This window comes from Arvicanthis niloticus, chromosome 6 (genome assembly GCF_011762505.2).
Source record: "Arvicanthis niloticus isolate mArvNil1 chromosome 6, mArvNil1.pat.X, whole genome shotgun sequence".
NCBI classification, from domain to species: domain Eukaryota; kingdom Metazoa; phylum Chordata; class Mammalia; order Rodentia; family Muridae; genus Arvicanthis; species Arvicanthis niloticus.
Window position 1 is genome coordinate 9451584 of NC_047663.1, and position 21239 is coordinate 9472822.

Genomic DNA, 21239 nt, shown 5'->3' on the forward strand with positions numbered 1-21239 from the left:
CCAAACCTCCATTTCTATTCTTCGTTCAAGCAGAGGGTAGAAGGGACTCAAAAGCACTATTTAGAGTAAAGGTCAAATATGAGACCAACCTCCTTGGGCCTCAGGCATGGCACCTGCCAGTTAGGAAAGTCCTGGGTTTCCAAGACAGTTCCCAGGGCTCCTTGGGACAGTAAGGCAATGTCCCAGTTGAGGGAGCAAGGTGGGAAGTGGGATCTAGATTTAACTGTTCACCAATGGGGACCACAAGGGTCAGCCCCACGGGTCCCAGCTGACCTAGAAAGGAGGCAGGTCTAAGGTACAGCCATGAGTGTGAATCGGCCAGAACAAGAGCTTGTGTGAAAGGGTCGGCTTGGGGTGACTCAGTCAGCTAGCAGACTATAAAAAAGGGAAATGAGTCACTTCCAACCCTGAGCAAGAACTCCTAAGGCCAGGCCGCCAGCACCTGTCTGGGACGTGGTTAGTTATTAACACTGCCGGTGAGAGCCAGCGTCATGGGATCAGAACACAGAGGCTAGAGGCAGCTTGCAGACAGTTGCCCTCATGTTCTTGGGGCTCCTCTCTACCTGGCCCCCAAATGCAGATAAGCTGTTAGGTATATAGCATCTCTCAAGATACAGATGCCACAAAGAAACAGGCAGAGGACGGAGAGGGCACAGCCTCTTGTTTTTGACCCACTGCAAGATCAGGTGCCAGGATCTGGTCTTTTCCAGGGTCAGCTGCACAGGGCCTGGCCCTGCTCATTCTGCCAGGCAGGAGCCAAACTCCAGAATTCTGCCTCCAGAACTCAGTCTGGTCTGGGGAAAGGTTTTGGGAGACATAGACTGCGTCAACCTAAATGTCCCACCCACAAGTATCTAACCCATACCTAAGGGTCAGGCATGATGTAACCCCCGAAGAAGGTAGTGCTGATTTGAGCTGGAGTCTTCAGTCTACACCCTGAGATGCTTGAGTTGGAGGAGGGCAGACAGAGAGTGGGCCTTGCCCTGAGGAAAGCTTCAATGGAAAGTTGAGTTAGTAGTTCAGATTCTCTCTGCCTAATCCCTTCTTTCTCCATGCCTGGAAAAGTACAGAGTGCAGCAACTTCTCCCCTCAGATTCCAAATGACATGCCCGGCCTGGGCATGAGCCATGCCTGTTGCTGCCAGGGTCTTGCTCTCCAAGACCATATTGCCAGACAGAAGGAGGAAGCCGGGCAGGGCACTTTTAGCTACTCAGACTCTGTAAGGTCCATAAAGGAAGCCCTGGATCCAGGGGGAAGAGACGTATCCCAGTATTTGTGGCTACCACTGCAAAGCCCCCCAGAGCTCATAGATACCGTTTGCCCACCAGAGGATCACTGGGCCTGGAACTGGGTCCGTGCTTCTGGGTGGCCACCAGCAACAAACATCCCATGGACTGCTTTGCTCGCTGGCGGGGCTTCCACATCTGTAAAGTGGGATGGTAAGACCTGTCCTGCCTATTGGCAGGGTGTGTGTGTGTGTGTGTGTGTGTGTGTGTGTGTGTGTGAGGCCTGCTGAGATCACCCAGCCTGTGACAAGGCGTGGGAGTGGCTCAGGGCCACCCAGATGGAGGATGCACCACCAGGGTGCTTATGGTGATTAGCAGTCAATTTAGCAAGGCCTGAGGTCTGGGCTCCCTGGGAGGGTGGCTTTTCAGGCACCCACCTGGGGCTTAAGGGCTTCTTTACCTCCTACAGCTGATAAGTCAGGTGGGCGTGATTTGTCTGAGCCTCAGCTAGAGCAGCCAGCCTGCCATTGGGTCCCCTTTCCTTTCTTCAGGGGCTGGGCAGTGGGAGAAATAGATCCCAGGGCTCCCACCCATGAGCTGTCCCTAAGAGACCCTGCAGATGTCACATGAAGATTAGTGCAATCATGTCCCTCTCTTGGGCTGCATCGTCATAGGGTGCTCCTGCCCCAAGAACTGACCCAGGGTGTCACCTTCTCCCCATCTCGAGGAAGACAGAGCCACCTAGGAGCATCGGATTTTATCTCTGACATGCCTAGGAAGTGCTCTGTAAATAACCATCAAATGTAGGGAAAAGTCAAATTTTTGGCATTTCCTCTTTCCTGGTTTATTTTACTATGCAGGGATCCACACGACCATTGAAGGGAGAGAACTGATATGGGAGGGAGCACCCCTTGTAGGGAGCACTCCTTGCAGGGAGCATTCCTAGTAGAGAACAACCCTTGTAGGGAAGACCCCTTGTAGGGAGCACCCCTTGTAGGGAGCACCCTTTGTAGGGAATGGCATCACAGTAGTGCTTGTTTTGCCTGGAGTAGCTTGGATACAATCCTTGCTCTCATAACATCAGATTTTGGCCTTTTGCATCTCCCACCCAGGCCATAACATTCTTAAAGTCTTTCCTGAGAGGTGCCTTCTTCCAATTGAACAGTTTTGATGATGGGGGAGTTTTGTCATTCCTGAGGCTACACACTCAGGTTGCCAACTGCAGTTGAATGAGGAAAACAGGGGGACTCTGGGTGTGTAGCTTAGTGCTAGAGTCCTTGCCCAGCATGCACAAGGCCCTGGGTTCTATCCCCAGCATTGAAAATTGAAAACTCGCTAGGGAGCCAGATGGAGATCAGAGCTGTAGGCCAGCTATAGTGTGTGAGCCCTGCCCCGTGCAAACTCCAAAGTGGAGGCCAAAAGATAGCTCAATGGACAAAGACACTTGCCTCCAGGATAAGAACTACTTATCCGAGTTCTGTGCCTAGAGCCCATGCGGTGGAAGAGAGAGCCAGCTCCTGCAAGCTGCTCTCTGACCTTTCACCTGTGTGCACCCACCCCTCCCCAAAACATAACCATATATTCTCAAAACCCACATCTACCTTGGATCTCAGACATGATCCTAGTTGGAAATGGAGTCTGTGCTGATATAGAAAGTTAAGGATCTTGAGATGAGCTCATCCTGAATTTTGGGTGACACCCGTCTCCATTAGCCAGTCCTTAGAAGAGGGTGGAGTCAAAGACTACACATAAGCATCTGGATGCTGAGGAGAGTCGGGGACCACCTGGGAAACTAGGAAGAAAGGTATCTGCTTGGTTTCCCCCTTGGAGCATCTAGAACCCACTCCATTGAGACCTTGACTTTGCATTTCTGACCTTGAGGATTGTCAGAGGATGAATCCTGGTGTTTCAAACCCCTAGTCTGTGGTAACAGACCAGACAGGCACACTGTGGCTCTGCTTGACCTACCTCTGCTAAATCCCTGTTCCCATGCTCATAGAGAAGGATCCAACCATCCTTGGCTGGCACACCACCCTTCAGATAAGTTTGCGACACACAGTAGCAGAAGCAGCTGTATTAAAACCATGTTCTGCTCTACTATGTCCGGCTTTTGTCAGTAGACATGTAAGATTCTTGTGGTTAATATTTCACGGTAGGACCATAACAGAGCTATCTATCATCTTCGTACTTTGATGTTTCTGACATGCACTCATTTCTCTTGCCGTGGGATAAGACGCTGAACACAAATCCTTGTGGTGAGGACTTTTTCTTAACTGTATTAATTTCCTGGGCTGATGCAACGCATCCCACATACACTCGGTGGTTTCAAACAATGCATCTCTTAAAATTAAGGAGACCTCTGGGACTGTGGGTGTGGCTCAGTGGTAGACTCCGTATTGTGTGAAGAAGCCCCTGGGTTGTGTTCCTCAGCACAGTATGGGCACTGTGAGAGAGCAGGGTTGGGTAGGGGGAGATGAAGGGTCTCAGAAAGTAGGGCCTCGAAAGCTAAAACTATGTGTCCAGTTGAGGACAGGGATGCTCTCTCATGGAAGATGGAGGGAGAACTGTTTGTAGCATGTAGTGATGGCCAGCATTTGTGACCCAATCTTCTGCTTTTGTGGTCACTCCATTTCTCTTGGTAGTCAAATTCTCCCTCCTCCTCCCTCTTACAAGGGCACTTAAGGTGGCATCTGGTGCCTGTGCACATGATTGGGGTAAGCACATCTCAAAACTTTTCACCCAACTCAGCCTTCCACGTCCCTTCACTGTGTAAGGTACCACTTGGAAGTTCCAGGAGTCGGAACATTGCTGTCTTGCCTCATTTTACAGGGGTAGCTAGAACTTGTCAAGTTTAGCACCATATCCGTGACTGTGTCCACACTATAAAGTCCACCAGTGGGCATGGAGGGTGAATGGTAGATACCTGGTATGTATAAAGCCTGTTCTTTGAAGTACATCTTTATTTTGTGTGTGCATGCACGTGTGTGTGTGTGTGTGTGTGTGTGTGTGTGTGTGTGTGTGCTGTCCCTTTAACAGCATTCCCAGCTCTCCTAGGAGTGAGATTGATCGGAGGGGGCTGCCCCAGATTGAAATCCCCATTACAGGAATCACTTAAAGTTCCCCTCTAGGAAGCTCGGGGCTAATGAGATAATTCCTATTAGGAGAGGAAGGAAATGAAGGTGGCCCGACATCCTTTCTGTCTCTAATTTATGTGATTCACTGAAACCTCCCCCCTCCTCCCTCCGGGCCTCCCTCCTTCGGTCCCTCCTTCAGCTGCCCCTTTGAATTCTGGTTCCCCTGTCCACCCTCTTCTGCCAGCCAGGACTCTGGTTGCCAACAAGCCCTAGCATGCCAGGCAACCTGGGAAGGTTGCTTTCCAGACAAGGCATCTGGGCTCTGTTCTTGGCAGCCTTGCCAAGTCATGTCTCTGCAGCCCTCTCTCCTCCTCCTCCCTTATGCCTCACCCAACTTGCCCACCACAGTCCTGACCCACAGGGACCAAAGAAGGGGGGAAAGCTGTCAGGAGAACCCAGATAATTCCAAGAGGACAGAGAAGACAGAGCTGTGGCTGTTTTGTTTGTCTCCCTCCTTTCCTGCCTGGACTTTTAAGGGGAAGGGAAACGGGGAGCAAAGGAGAGGGAGGGGAAGGGAGAGGTTCTGTTTTCCTTCATTTTGTCAGGCTGCGAGCATGAAAACTCAGTTTGATCTTTCATTGGAGGACTGTGATGTCACCTAAACTTCATGGGGTTTGAAGTTCAGATTCTGCCCTAGATGTACATCTGGAGGCTGGAGAGATGGAAGAGCCAGGTGCCATCTGCCATGGCACTGTAGACTGCCACTCCTGTTATTTGATGCCCTCCTCTTTCTCTCAGGCATGCTGGGGACAAGGGTAACCACCCATGTGTCCTCTGCTCTGTAAGGTCTCAAGCACCTACAAGTAGTATGACTCTTTCTTGCCCCTGGATCACTCTCTTTCCTGTCTTCTTCATCCCCAGGGAAGCCATATGGTGGAGTCTTCCGAGTCAGGGCTAAGAGCCAGCATGGCTCTGGCCCTGGGGACAGTCCAGCAGCCCTGATGTGCAGTGTGGGTGGCCTGTTCTGTGAACTCCTGCCTGGCCTTGCCTCTGAGAGCCCAGCTGCAGTCTAGGGAAGAAGTGGCCCCGTCATGAACAAAGAATACAGAGGCCCAACTTCTCTTGTCATTGTGGCACAGATGCCACAAGGCCATGTGGGGCTGGAACCAGACAGAGCAGCAGAGCCTTGTGGGTACCCTTTCCATTTGGGTTGGCCCACCCTAGCTTTGAAGGCTGCAGATTTCTAGTGGGGGAGGGAGCACTGCAGAGATGCAAGAGAATCCTGCAAGTGCAGGATATCCAACAGGGGTGTGGGTTAGGGACTGGAGTGTCTACTTGGCATGCAGGAGCCCTTGGTTGATCTCTAGCATGCCAAAAGGAAAAACACAACAAAACAACAACAACAACAACAACAACAAAACAACAACAACAACAACAAAACTAAATAGAAAGAAAGAAACAGACAAACAAAAACCCTGTACATTTCAATAGTCAAAGAAGTTCAAGTTCAGTGTTGAGGTTAGCCTTAGCTGATTAAGAATAATGCTTTTTATCAGTAGCAGAGCTGTGTCATTTACAGTGGGGACTCAGTAAGTCCCATCCCTCTTCAGGATGCCTGGTTTTATCATCTCCCAGTTCTCCCTGTTTTGGTAATGGCCAAGGGCACATGGAAGGGGGACAGTATAGAATGGTCTGAATGCTAACAGCAAGTATAGCAGTTAAAGATGAGAGAGAGAGAGAGAGAGAGAGAGAGAGAGAGAGAGAGAGAGAGAGAGAGAGAGAGGTGGGGGAGAGAGAGAGAGAGAGCAGTGGACCAGGAAAGGGGCTCCATGTCCTTGCTTGGATTTGTGCTGAGTTCATTTTGAAATAGAATATCCCATGAGGGAGAGTGAAGGGGGTCTCAGTACTCACTTAGTAGCTGCTCCTATTCTCTTTGGTTTAAGGATGAGTTAAAGAGAAACTGACATAAGTTGCCCAGGACCCTGAGCCTGTGAGTGACTGCTCTAAGACTTGAATCCAGATTTGATTGACTAAGCGCAGGCGTCTCCGGTGAGAGCTACACCTGGAGGGTTTTCCCACCGGAAGGAAAGAGTGGCCTTGCCCCAAGTCCTTTCTAAATTTGTAGGATAGCCACTTCATGTTGCTGGTAATCTGGTTTGTTCATTCACACATCCATCTACTCACCTACCCACCCACCGTCCAAATGTCTATCCATCCATTGTGCACATAATCACTCATTTACCCATTCATTTTTATCCCTCATCTGTCTATCCACCCATATAACCATTCACAATCATCTGTCCATCCATGATCACCTATCCATCCACCCATTTATCCATTCACTCATCTACCCACCTACCCATCGACCCATCCACCAACTACCTGGCTATGCACTCATCTGTCCATTCACCCATCTATTTATTCACCCATCTATCCATTCTCCCATCTATCCATTCACCCATCTATCCATTCTCCCATCTATCCATTCACCCATCTATCCATTCTCCCATCTATCCATTCTCCCATCTATCCATTCTCCCATCTATCCATTCACCCATCTATCCATTCACCCATCTATCCATTCTCCCATCTATCCATTCTCCCATCTATCCATTCACCCATCTATCCATTCCCCCATCTATCTATCCTCCCATCTATCCAGTCACCTATCTATCCAGTCACCCATCTATCCAGTCACCCATCTATCCAGTCACCCATCTATCCATCCATCATCTGTCTATCCACCCATTCATCATTCATCATCCACCCATGTGCCCTTCCATCCACTGATCCACCCACCCATTCGTATACCTTTTCACTGCAGACAATCATCTTGGCACTCTCAAGAGAAAGATGACATGGCTGCCCCTGCTTGTCTACAGCTAGCAGCTGATAGCTGACAGACCTGAATAAACAGAGAACATGGCAATCCAGTTTCCAGTAAGAGACATGGTAGATGAAGAGACTCTGAGAGTCTGGGTGTGGGGTCTTATTATCTCCAAAGTCCATCTTTAGGAACAGTCCAAGGGGGATCAATAAGGGACCCAGGTTGGCGGGTTCGGAAGGGTCTTTGATCTACCTACAAGTTAATGCTTTCCAGCGGTGAACCGCAAAGCTGCCCCACCCGGTCCTGAGATAACAGGCCGGTGCAATCACAAACTAGCCGCCTCTGATAATGCTGGGGTTTTATTGAGGTCTGGTTCCTCACCCAATAGGATCACATCCGGCAGCATCAAAGGGAGCAGGCGTCACCTTGTGCAAAGAATCCTGGGCCCTCAGGTGTGTGCGTGTCAGGAAGGATACATGTGTGGCTGTGTGTGCATAAGCTGGCCCCATGGCAATTACCATTCTGTAGGCCAGAGGCCATGAGTCCCAGAAGGGGCTTTGACAAGCCACCAATTCCATTTCCTCTTCAGGTTGGCTCAGCTCCTAAGATTTTCTTTTGCATGGTCAGGTTACATCTTGAAGATGAGGGTTACTTTCCTGTCATTCTGCCCCTGCCTCTATATCCCAAGTACACGTGATATGACTGTAGTGGAGAGGTGAGGTGGGAGCTCAACCACAATGAAACCTGCGAGCTTATTCTTTGTGCCTCTCTGGGATTTACTTCTCTGCTGGCTTTGGCATGACCTCAAAGATACACGTCTCCCCCACAATGATGGTAGAAACTGGTTGGGACGGCAAGCAGCAGACTGTGTTCCTCTGTGGCAGAAGAGTTACTAGGTGAACAGGCTGTGCTGTGGCCCTGGTGGAGGGCTCCTTTCCCGCTCCCTCAGGAAGAGCCTGGTGGCCTGATGTTCTTTCAGGATGCTGTGTATCATGAATCTGTCTCTGGAGACTAGAGCAGAGAAACATCACAGTATAAACAGCACATCTGGAAGCTTTCTCAGGCTTTTTTTTTTTTTAACATGTTTGCAGGAGTCAGGACACACAGATGGGAGGGATCCTTGGGATCTTAGTCAGATGGGAGAGGTATTCTGGATGGAATAATAAGAAGAAGGAGGAACATGAAGAGACAGTGTTGGGAAGCAGCAAAGTCCTTGACCCCCGAGAGTTCCCTGTTGTACAGAATTACCTGTTAGAAGTTCCTAGGAACAGCCAGCGTCTGGGATAGGCTTGGGCTGGGCCCTAGACTCCACGCCCTAGCCTCTTTGGTTCTGCCGGACCAGAGCAGCTGTGTTTCTTCTTCCTTATCCCATGCAGCTGTAAGAGAGCTGCATGGTAGAAATGGGACCCTCGGGAAAGGACAGAGGGTAGGCAGAAGCAAGTCCTCTGCGTCGCAGTCTCCTAGAGAAACCCTGGCTTTCCCTGTGGACTTCATAGATTTACACCTGGTCCCTCGTCTTCCCACCTGGGCTACCAGGTGGGACTGAAATAAATAGGCAGGAAACAGAAAAGCCATTCATTCCAGTCCTGACTGATGTGGTGGGTGCATCTGAGACCAGCAGAAATGTTTGCTGCTGCTGCTCCCTCCCTCCCTCTCTCCCTCTCCCTCTCTCCCTCCCTCTCTCCCTCCCTCTCTCCCTCCTGCTTTTTTTTTTTTTTTTTTTAAAGACAGGGTATCACTATGTACACTATGTATACCTGACTGGCCTCTATGTAGACCAGGCTAGACTCAACTGGCCGATCCTCCTGCCTTCATCTCCCGAGTGCTGGTATTAAAGTTGTGTGTACCACCACACCCGGCTCCTACACATGCCTCTCTTCCTTTTCTTCTTCTTCCGCTTCTTCCTCCTCCTTCCACTCCTGTTCCCTGTCTTCCTCCCCTCTTCCTTTTCCTTCTTCTCCTTACTTCCTCTTCTCTTCTTCCCTCTTCCTTTCTTCTTCCTCCCTCCTCCACATCTTCCACTTCCCTTGACATCCTGGACTTTGTGATTGGAGCCAAGGGAAATAAAGGAAAGGTTGGCCTTCCAAGTTAACGTGTCTACTGATGTTGTCTGTGCCCAGGTCTCATTTGTGCACCGTTGCTAGGAGACACAACCTCACAGCAGACCTCCATGGCCTCGGGCTCCTCTGGTCTTTTCACCCGTTCTTGCAGGATGGTTCCTGAGCCTTAGATGCAGGAATTGTGTTGATCTGTGTGCTTGGGGCTGGGCTCCGATGAGCCTGTTGATTTCTGAAACTGTATCCAGCTTATTTCTCATTTCCACATAATAATCTCCACTTATTGTAGAGGAGAGGCTTCGATACTGGGTGTGGACTGTACTTCTCTGTAGATATAGGGAAATCTCAATGTCCCACCCCTGGGTTCAAGTAGCTCATGACTTCTGAGAGGGGGAGTCTCTCCCAGGGACAAGCCCCTTAACTGGTTATTCAATATAAAGTGGTCAGCGTTGAAATAGTATACATACAAAGATGGCCTCTTCTGCCTCTCTGTGTGTGTATGTGTAAAATAATTGAAAAAAAGAGGGAAGTGGGTGTGGGGGTGAACATGGGAAGGGTTGGAGGAAGGAAAGGCAAGAAGGAAATGATGTAATTACATTTTAATTAAAAGTATATTAAATTAAAAAAAAAAGTTGGCTCAGTAGTCTGTGAGCCCAGATTGGGAATGAAATAATGAATGGCATAGTTGTCTCTGCAGGAGAAAGCACAGATAGCTTTGGACTGAATCCTTCCTCTTCAGGGGTCTGAACATCGGCTTACTCAACCCTCTCTTTGACTCCATCTCCCTTGTTTCATGGTCCAGCTTCTCCTCTGCCTGCTTGGGCTCATGTCCCAGGTTTGAGGCTAACCACTGGAAAGGAATTCACCTCCTGCCTCTGAGCAAACCCCTCTCCCCCCAAGGCTATCTTCACTCACTCCCTTCTTTCTGGTGGGCAGGTTCAAGTTCGTCTGTGTGGCTCTTACTGGGACTCTGTGTTCACAGAAGCTAGGGCTTTTCGTAATTATTCACACGAGAGGCCAAAAGAGTGTCCTTATGGGAAATGGGTTGACCCAGCTGCCAGGAGTTCCGCCCCAACCATCCAAAGGGATGTCTGCTCCTAAGCTGCTCCCAAAGCCGTCCAACCCACTCTCGCTTCAGCTTTGTCTTGGGAGCACTTGTGTCGCCCGTCAGCAGACTCAGCACCTCTGTGCAGCCTGAAGCAGGTTCTCCCCGTGCCAGCCACAGAGATGCTGAGCAAGGCACACCCTGGATCTACCCATGCAGCTTTGACTCTGTAGGTTCCTCCCTTGTCCATAGTGACTTTATGGGGCTTGGCAAGTCCTGGCCATCGTAAGTTTGAAAAGCTTCCCAGGAGACTGTGATGTGTATCTAGGGTCAAGAAACAACCGAGGGTGGGGGAGATGGCTCCCTGGGTTAAACGCTTGCAACAGAAATGTGAGGACTTGAGTTCTAATCCCCAAACCCAATAAAGCTGTGCATGGGTCTGTAAAGTATACAGCTGCAATCCCAGTATTCCCTCTGCAGAGTGGGAGGTGGAAGCAGGAAATCCCTGAAAGCTTGTAAGTTGGCTAGTGTGGTGTACACTGTGACAAAAACCAGGAGGCCCTGTCTCCAGCTAGGTGGAAGGCCTGGATTGACGATGAAGTTGTCCTCTGGCCTCCACAAGCATGCACTGCTCCAGCCAATGACTTGGGTTTTGTTCTTCTTCCTCCTCTTCCTCCTCTTCCTCCTCCTCTTCTTCCTCTTCTCTTCTTCCCCCTCCCCTCCTCCTTCCCCTCCCCTCCTCCTCCTCCTATCCTCCTTCTCCTTTTTTCTCCTCCTCCTCCTCTTCCTCCTCCTCCTCCTCTTCCTCCTCTTCTTCCTCCTCTTCTTCTTCTTCTCTTCTTCCCCCTCCCCTCCTCCTCCTCCTATCCTCCTTCTCCTCTTTTCTCCTTCTCCTCCTCTTCTTCCTCTTCCTCCTTTTCCTCCTTGTCCTCCTCATTCTTCTTAATAAGGGAGTTGGAGACATGGTTCAGTGTTTAAGAACATGCGCTACTCTTAGAGAAGTCCTGAGTGAAGAAGTTCCCACTACACACATTGGGTGACATACAACCACCCTTAATTCCAGGGGATCAAACACACTTTTCTGGCTTTAAAGGACACTACATGTGCTACACACACACACACACACACACACACACACACACACACGAACAAGAAAAGGAAGCTGAAGAACCAGGACAACGTCTGTCAGTCTGTCAGCGATAAGCAATGCTGTCCCCACACTCTGCTCAATTCAGATGGATGACAGCATCTGAGACACTTCTTCTCATCCCTCTGGGGTGAGGGTGCTTATGTATAGCGAGGCAAGGGACGCCATTCAATCCCACAGTGCATAGGAGAGTGGAGCCTATCACTGGTAGACCACAGTTCTCACACTGGAGGGCACATCGGATCCCTGAAGGGGTCATTAAAATGTGCACTGCAAGGACCGTGGTGTGACTTGGTCCAGAACGTGGCGCAGAACACTTGTGCCACTGATGCAAAGTCACGGGTTCCATTCCTACCGTCTAGGGCGGAACTGTAGGATTTGCATCTCTAACCAGCTCCCCTGTGATTATGAAGCTGTTGGTTCAGGCCTATAGATCGAGAAATCCATTATCATGATTATTAGAAAACGCTACAACAGAGAATTAAGAGAGAAGCACTTTCCTCTTACATAACAGAAATCATGAAGGAAACTAACCCTGCCAATCAAGCATCACTGGAGTGGCCAGGATTCAGCCCCGCCCTCACCCCCGTTTCCTTCTTTTAAACATCAGAGGACATAAGTGTCTCTAGGAGACAAATAGAGCTGCTGAAGCACCAGCCATGGTGTCCTGATTAAAGCAGTAAAGATGGATTGGCTTCAAGCCCCTCTAGAGCAGCCTGCCCTGAAGTACTCCCAGAGTTTTGCTTGCATCTCATTGGCCAGCTCTTATATCGCTATACTTTGCTGCATAAGAGTCCAAATTCCACCACATTAGCAAAATAAATAAACAAACAAGCAAACGAAGAAATAAATAAATAAATCTGGGTTCTATCAACAAATAGAAAGGGCAGGATAGGTTACTGAGGGTGACAAGAGGCAGCAGCTGTGGCTCATGTCTGAAAGCTGGAACTTTCCTAAGCATTACGGCTCCCTCAGCATCCGCCATTTCATCCGCCATTCGCCATTCGCCAGGTGGTTTCCGTGTATTATCTCATTTAATCCTGAGAGCTTTGTAAGGTAGATGATAATATTATCTTTATTTTGCAAATGACAAAAACTAAGGCTCCCTTCCCCCCCCCCCCCCCCCCCCCCGAGATTAAGCCACCTGGCCAAGTCCCTGCCAGCAAGATGCTGTCATTCATCAGCCTGCTGCTTCACAGCTCAGCCTTCCTTCTTGCCTCAGTTGCTCTCAGGGACCTGCCTTTTTCTTACTGAGCCTTCATGATACCAGCTAGTCCATTCTAAGGCTAAATCCTGCTCCACTGCTGGGAATAAATTTGTCTTCCCCGTTACCTGCATCCTCACTCTGGTGCCCCCCTTGAAAAATCTTTGGGGACGCTGTTTGGGTCTGGAGGTTGGCTCAGTGGTGTAAGGCTTGTCTGGCATACTTGCAGCTCCAGGGTCCGTGACTGTGTGGTTACAAATGTCTCTTGGAAGTCTGGACAGACGCAGTACAATCTGAGGCCATTTTTAGTGTCCTAAAGTGAAGGAATCTACAGTACCAATTCCTTCTGGAACTCCAGAGAGCATCCACTGCCTTCACTGTTCCATCCTCAGGACGGCCTAGCTGGGCCAGACAAACTCTCCCCTCCATTCCCACACCTCCCCTTGTCCCATCCCCTGCCTCTGTTTGTGACCATAGGTGATGGTGCCGAGGGCTGAACCTGATGATCCAGGACCATCTCCTGTCTCAGACTGCTGACATCATCCTGTCCACCGGCTCCTTTTGCCGTGCAAGGTTACAGGGACCAGAGGGAGAGCATCTCTCAATGTCTTTTTTTCCCCCCTTTCCACTGAATGCTTCAACTTGTACATAGACTGGATGTGTACTCTGCTCATGCGTGGAAGTTTTAAAAGGGGCCAGAAGCCAGGCCTGACAACTCATGGTAGTAATCCCAAGACTCAGGAAGCAGAGACAGGAAGATGGCCCAAGTTCAAGGCTAGCCTGTACTTCAGAGTGGGAGACTCTGTCTTAAAACCTGACAACGAATCAGTAAAAGAGGTCAGAGATGAGGGCCAGGGCAAGGCCGTGTGGTGTATGGCTTGTCTACTCTGTCATAGCAACAGATAGAAAGGCAATCCATGCAAAGGGCCAGGGGACAGAGCCTTAGATGTGAACGCTTCTGCCTTGGTGGAGTGGATTTGCTCTGGAGCCATGTCATGGGGAGCCGACTTCCCAGCAGATACTGTAGTTTTCTGCACAGCAAGCTTCATCAACCTTGGCTGCAGTTCCGGGCGACCTTTTAGCCCCCAGGCTTCTTTTTAAATCCCTGCACCCCTTTCTCTCTCTTTCTCCAGGCTCGCAGAGGTAAAGGCTGTAGGAACGGTTTGGTGAGGGAGGGGTCGTGGGGGGAGAACTTTCTCATGCCCTAGCCCCACTTCCTCCCCACCCCTTGCCCCACCCCCTCCCCTTGTCAAATTCTGCCCTTTGAGGGTGATAGTCTGGGGCCTTGTGTGTTTTGCTTCGGATTTTGTTTTGTAAATTCCTCATGGCAGTCCCTCTGCGCCCAGAGTCCCCCGTTGCTGTCAGTTGCAGGTCGTTGCTGAGCAACCGGAAGGAAGCCCTGTCACTGCCAATTAATTTGCCAGCTGCGTGGCCTGTCTCCCAGGGGAAAAGGCTTGTGGGGCTCTTAGTGACAGCCCCAAGGCTGGTGCAGAAGGAGGGAAGGAAAGTAGAGTGAGCATAGAGAACTTTAGGGTTCTTTGGTGTGGTTTTGTGTCCTAATGTGAAGGAGTGTGTGGAGGGACTGGCCTATCCCAGATGAAATGCACCTACTTGATTCTGGGCCACCTACAGAACTCATTATTTAAAAAAAAAAAAAAAAAAAAGTGATTGATTCTACTGTTGAGACTGTCCCCTTCCCCAGCTCCCCCCCCCCCCCCCCCGCAATGAAACTTCTTCAGGTATTTTCTCACCACTTAGCCCCAGGCCATGCACCCATCATCCCAGTTACCACCGAGCATCATGGTGGCTGCTTCACCCTGCCTAGAAGACATTTCATGAAGGCTGAGCTTCTAGAATCCAAATCCTCCGGGCACTCTATCAGTTAGTGGTGTCCTGGCTTTTGCTTGTCCAAGGAGGCCTTGATCATGAGACAGCCCTGCCCAGTCGTGGCCTACAAGGTTGATGCTTATCTGACTGGTCTATTTTTGGATCAGGTATCTTTCCCCTCAAGGTACTTATGGATGACCTGCCCACATTTCTCATCATGGGTTGATGATGACGCAAGAGTCTGAGACCTGTACAACAGCCCCCTTCATAGGCCAACACCATCTCCAGTGGCCAGGAAAAGTCACCACTGAAGTGGGGTACTCCCCTTGGGGACTCTGACTCTCTGCTCAGCAATGTGGATGGTGACAAGTGGGAAGGCTCTTCGAGAAGTGCGAGTCTGCCCTCACCTGTTTGCCCTCAGACTGAGAGGTGTTGTGTGCCATCCCCTGAGGGGCCCCTGTCTATTCTGAGTCAGTCTACGGTCTGGGTGCATGGGGGTCTGCTGTAGCCATTTTATGGAGAACCAGACCCTGGGGACATGGACAAGTGTATGTGTGAACTGTGTGGTGTGACCCCACCACACTCCTCTGTCGGCGCTGGATGTGGTCCTAAGATATATGTATCAGGCTTCTTGGGGATGCTCCAGTGCACAAGGAGTTCCCCAGAGCCAGGCATAAGCCTCTCTTTCTCCAGCTCCTTGACTAGAATTCTATGTTGTGTTCGGGCAGCGCTAACTAGAATCCTGTGGAATAAAGTCGGAAGAGCACACTGTTGCGAAAGGGGTGTATACCACCATCTAACTCTCAATGTCTTCTGGTTCACAGGCCTAGGAGGAGGCTGACCAAGGGCTGTTCCTGCTCACCCATGCTGCTTACTGAGAATTCTGTGGAACCATGGAAAACAGGACCCTGGCCCTCTTTCCAGATCTGGCTGAAATCTGGCTGCCTCTTGAGAGCCTAGAACCCCGGATTCAATTGAGGAATACAAAAACTTCTAGACTCTCCAGACATTTGGGAAGGAATAGTCTGTTTTGACTTGAATGAACAAAGATATATGCCTCTGGACATGGGGAAGGCTCACCAACCCAGCTTATCTACTGTCTGGTGGCAAACAAGTCCCCTGCTGCCACTGCCCAGGACACTCTTCCTCCACTCTGTCCCTGTCCAGGTACCTCGCCTTGCCCTGCCTGACCCCGCCTCCTGTGCCCACCTCGCCTGTGGACCCAGAGATTCTTCTTGTTTGCTCTACTATCCTCCAGCCGGATACAGGGTGAATAGTTAACTACACTTGGGTTGAATTGGAATCTTGATTTTTATTTTCACCCAGCCTGGAAGCAGCACAAGACTCCAGAGGGATACAGGATCCCACCTGGATGGTCCCGTGGGCTCTTGAAGGTCAGAGCAAGAGGAGCAGCCTGGGGAAGGGGAGGACCAGCACTGGATCATATGCAGGTGTACATCTGGATAGGCAGAGATGAACCCGCTTTTCATTCCGTCTTCTGAGACACAAATGCAAGGAGCCATGAAGACCCTCTTCAGAGGTTGCAATCGGAGATCAACTTACCCAGGGGCATCATGCCTGAGCAGCCAGCTCCATGGGTCCTGCCTCCGAAGGACCTCTTTGCTCTGCTGTATACTGATGACACACCACACAGCAATCCGGAGCCTCCTCTGTCCCTTTCGTCTGTGGCCTCCACATGTGCACTTGGAAATCCATCGTAATCACGCCTTTGATTCCCCCTTCTTGACTACACTCAAAGATGTTTGAGCTTTTTTTGTTTGTTTGTTTGTTTGTTTGCAAAATGGGTGGACAGTTTGTTTATATAAAACAATCCAAGCTTCCTTGTGCTGTGTCTGGTGTATTTGTGTGACTCTTCAGTGACTTTGAAACGGAGTGTTGACTTTGGCCTCTTAGATTCTCCATGGTGGAGTCGAGAAGACCTCTGGAAGATGTTTGATGCTGCTGAAATCTTAAGAAGGCTTACAGACATCCCCGTTCTTCTCCTTCCCCCACCCCCGACTTTCCTAAGCAGTCTCTATGTTGTATAAATTCCTTCATATAAATTACTCTGTAAATGTTGTCTTTTCTAAAGCGACAGTGGAGATGGCGGTAGGAATGGTTGGAGGGCCTGCCCAGGTGACCTGCTATGGAGTCCCATACTTAGATCACACTCTCAGCAGCCACAGAGATGCCAGGGACAGTAGCATCCAGATCATCAGGCCCCCTCCCTGTGCACTATGATGATACAGCGCTCCTAACTCCCGACATTTCACTCTCTGTGGAACTGAGGAGACCAAGGCATCCCAGCCTGCTTAGAACAAGGGGTTTCTTGGGATAAACAATTTTGTGGGAGCTAAATCTGGGGCAGAATGGAGAAAACTGTCATAATTGGTCGTCCTAGTCAGTGGACTGGTGAGCATATCTCCTGCTGCTGTAGCAAGAGGAAGCTTCTAGATAACTTAGCCATTCCCCATTCAGAGCTGCGCGTCTGGTCCCTCATCGACCACATGACAGACAACAGATAGAAGGGATCAGCTGCCCCATCCTGACCGAATCTATTATTTGTAAGATGGTGGGGCTGTCTTGTTTTGAAAACAATCTAAGGCATGATGGGCCTGTTGAGACTGTGTCCTTCTGAGGAGTGTTGTGAACAATGGGCGTGGCAGAAATTCAAATGACCAGGCATTGTTCTATGATGGCCCTATACGGGTGACACCTAACTTTTGTTAAAAATGAAATTGTCCTTGAAGAAGCAGCAAGCTCACGGCCACAAGGATAGCACAGGATGCACTGCACCATACTCAGGTTCGCACGTGTGTGTGTGTGTGTGTGTGTGTGTGTGTGTGTGTATGTGTGTGTGTGTGTGTGTGTGTGCAGCACCTGTGCAAACATGCGCTCTGCAGAATAAACGAAGATCAAAAAATTTACATCTTTGCTAGACAGAGACAAAGAGCTGAAATCTTAGGGACAATGTCTGGAAAGCAAGGAACTTGGCTAGGAGACTTCCTGGAAGTCCTTTGAACTGTAGCATTTATTTAAAATATCAAGGGCATGTCAACTGGGGATAAGTGTGTACTTTCCTTCTAAAGTCCTGCCTGATAACCTTTGGGGTCCACTCAGAGAGTGTTGAGTGGGACCTCCCAGCTCACTCCTAACCTTCTCAGTCACTGGTTCGCTCTGATCAGGGAGTGGGTGGGACTTTAGGGGGGTGGAGAAGGGAGGAGTCATGCCAATCCAATTTGGGGTGTTTGTGACAGGTAAGAACAATTGAAAGGTAAATTATGGGTTCCTCTGAAGCTTAGAAAAGCCAAGTTTTCAGGATCACCTGGCACCTGCAGTTGTTGCTGCCTGTCAGGGGATTTAGCTCCCCCCAACCCCACCATGTCTCTCTGTTGAAAGCTAGGCATGAGGGTCCATCGTGCTGGAGCAGGGCCCTCCCACTAATCCTGCTTGCTCATATTGAGTTGCACAGCCACAGGGAGGTAATTATACACTAGGGTAGCAATGAGCATCCAGGATTTGGGCATCATTCTTGAGAACCCCCATGCACTGGGAAAAATGCTAGCCTGAATCCTTTTCTTGGGACGCTATCTTTGAAAAGATGAACATGGGATTGGGGAGTTGGCTCAATCAAGAAAGTGCTTCTGGACCAGTGTGTGGTGATGTACATTTATAAACCCAGTGCTTGGGAAGACAGAGCCTGGGGGGTTCACTGCTCAGCCAACCTGGCCTACTTGTCAAGTGCCAGGCTAATGAGAGACCTTTTCTTGAAAACTAAAGGGGCTGAAGGGATAGCTCAGGAGTTAACAGTGCTTGGTGTTCTTGCAAAGAACCAGAGTTCAAATCCCAGCACCCAAATCAGGCGTCTCACGGCTGCCTGTAGCTTCAGCTCCAAGGGATCTCACACCCTTTTCTGACCTCTACATACACATACAAATACACACACAAACACATGTATGTGTACACGCGCACGCATGCATGCGTGCGTGCACATGCACAGATACATAAATGAAAGTAAAATAAATCTTTTAAAATTCAAGATGGGTAATTCTTGAGGAACAACACCTGAGGTTGTTTTTTGGTCTCTGCTCGCACATGTGTGTGCCCTCTTGAGAACACACACACAGGCAACATTCACTCAAAGATGGACGTGTTTCAGCTGCCCCATATTCATTCCTTGGTTCTAGAAGAAGCTTTGCTATTGAGACAAAGGCAGCTGTCTCCCACTTCCTTCTCGGCCACATTTCCATCAGTTTAGCTGACCCCCATCTGCTAAGGTAGCTTAAACCCGGTGCAGTTTTCTGGATCAACCCAACTCACACAGGAATCTCCTTCGAAATATCTGGACCAGATGATCATCTAGACGCAGGGGGGCAGCCTTTGGTCAAGAGGGAGTTGCAAGGGAAGGGTGAAGAGCCTACACCCTGAAGGTGAAAAGGAGGAGAGCAAACCAGAGGCTCTTACCTGTGGCCAGGATTGTCAGGTCCCCGATGAGAGATTTCAAGCCAATGTATTTCACCTTCTCCATAATAAGTCTTTTATGTCTGGATCCTAGTGGTATGTGTATGCTAGTTAAAACAAAACAAAACAAAACAAAACAAAACATCCTGGGGCAGAGAAACAGGAGAAGTGAGATTTTGATATCAGCAAGCCCTTCATCTTAGCTGCTTGCTTAAACATGGCAGGGCTGGGCATAGCTGCCTAGGACCATCTCTTGATGAGGTCCACAGTGCTGTCGTATTTGAAGCCATCCGTTTTCTAGGAGTCTTAAACATCTGCTGTATTTTCCACAGCGGAAGAGCCATTAGCTCATGCCCATGGGACGATGGAAATCACCTGATCCACGTGCTGACTGCTCTCAAACCGACCTCAGTTATCATGATCATGACTAAATTTCAAATCTACTCCACATTCCTGGGCTCTTACGGGGTATTTGAACTTGATTCTGACCCACAGCAATGCTCCGATCCTCATATGGCCCTGGGAACCTTTCTATAGAGATATGAGTGTAGACTTGTTAAAGCTGGAAAAACATTCTTTAAGGTGAAGTTGTTCAGGAGATTGCGGCTTGAACGGCAAAGGGAGACTTTGGAAATGACCGTTGACTGTGGGTAAGACTCTTAAAGCGAGGCTTGTGGGAAGCAGTGGCAAGCCTAAAGAGATCGCCGTACTTGTGGTAGGTTGTAGAGTGGTCTGGAGACCTGAGATCTGGTCCTTTGCTTCACTAGCCCACGGTCACATGCCAATCATTCCTCCCTGCCTTGAGCTCAGTTTCTCATGCGGGAAATGGAGCAGGAGAGTAAAGAAGTTGATTGTGTGTCAGGTTTGTTATTTCCCGATAGGTTAGCTCACTGTCCCTTTAGCCGTACAAGTAGGATTTAGGGCTGTCCCATCCCGGGGATGTTCATTACCAAAGAATGCTTCAAAGATGTTTGCACATGTTGTCAGTTGCACTGAGTATGAGTTTGTTGAAGGAGTAGGCAAATAGACATACAGCCGGTGACAGGAGTGCCCAGGGCCATTTACCCCTGGGTGACTGCTAAGGCAAGGGGGAGGGGAGGCTCTGCCTGGTCATTTTGACCAATAAATAAAAATACGAAATTCGGCATGGCTAAAACCATAGAGGATTTATTAGTTTGCTTAGTGAAGGACCAATATTAAGTCTGAAGATGACCCATCCTGGGTTCTGCCTTTTGGCTTTTGTGGGCTGCCAGGAGTCCATCTACTCCAGGCTATTAAGTTCTGGTGAGGGTTTTTGTTTTTAGTTTTAAAACATTGCTTCCTGTCTCCTTCTTTTCTTCCTCCCTCACCTATCCTTCCTAGAAACTGGAGGTGGAAGACTCTGCCTTGATTGTAGAATTCTCTGTACCAAGGGCTCTGGCTGGCCCGGGCGTGAGCTGCCTATAATTAATTGGTCCTGGGAAGCGATCTAATAGGCAAGGGATATGTCCGTTGTTAAACTTAGAATGAATACAGTGGCAAGTGTTAGAAAGACTGGGCCACAGCTACTCTAAATCCTCACCACACTGTCCTAGGGTACGATGCCTGCCTACTCGTGAATGGCAGGTGGCTTCAGCAGACATGTTGAAAGGGGTACTACTTACTTTAGTGGGGTAGGAGGGGAAGTCCAGAAGACTTAAGACTACCAGAACAGAGAGGATAAACAATCTACCTAACTTCTAACTTAGAAGTCTATCCAGTTTATCCAGTGGAATGTGAAGACCCCCACTGTAAGGCCCCGAAGCTGAGGGGTGCTCAGGTCTCCCGTGGGGTGCAGTACATCAGACCCTCGGTGCTGCTCTTCAGGTCTGCCCCAGGAGACTGTCCAGGAAAGTGTGTCTTATTTCTCAGCCCCAGGCATTACAGTTCTCTACCTATCGTTCATGCAGCATGTTGGGAATGTTCTGGAACTAACTACTTCATGACGAAAGCTGCTCTCGTATTCCAGTAATGAGCTTTTATTGAATGGGGCGTGTTAGCTTTCCATAGCTTTAGCAAATACCAGAGATAATCAACGTTTAAAGAGAAAAGGTTTATTTTGGCTCGTGGTTTTGGAGATTCCGGTCAGAGCCATTACTTGGGGACAAATGTGAGCGGGAGTAAGCAGCAGAGCAAATCCACCCATTTCACGGTTGGGTAGAGAAAGAGGGTCCCGAGTCCCACAGTCTCCCTAAGAGCCTTTCCCCAGTAGCATGAAGACTTGCAAGGGCACCCAGCCTTTAACACATAAGTATTGTTTGTGTGTGTGTGTGTGTGTGTGTGTGTGTGTGGTGAGAGGTGTTCTAGATTCAAGCTGTAGCCTACCATGTGATTTCCAATCCTTTGCCCACCT

At 49.4% G+C, this 21239-nt stretch overlaps 1 long non-coding RNA gene across 1 annotated transcript in view; it reads left to right on the plus strand.

The window, feature by feature from the left end:
* The window catches only part of LOC143442620 (uncharacterized), a 152880-nt gene extending 136410 nt beyond the window's left edge, over window positions 1–16470 (plus strand). Inside the window, exon 3 of the long non-coding RNA XR_013110936.1 lies at window positions 15232–16470. This is a non-coding gene — a long non-coding RNA (uncharacterized LOC143442620). The remainder of the gene's footprint in view (window positions 1–15231) is intronic.
* Window positions 16471–21239: the final 4769 nt, after the last annotated feature.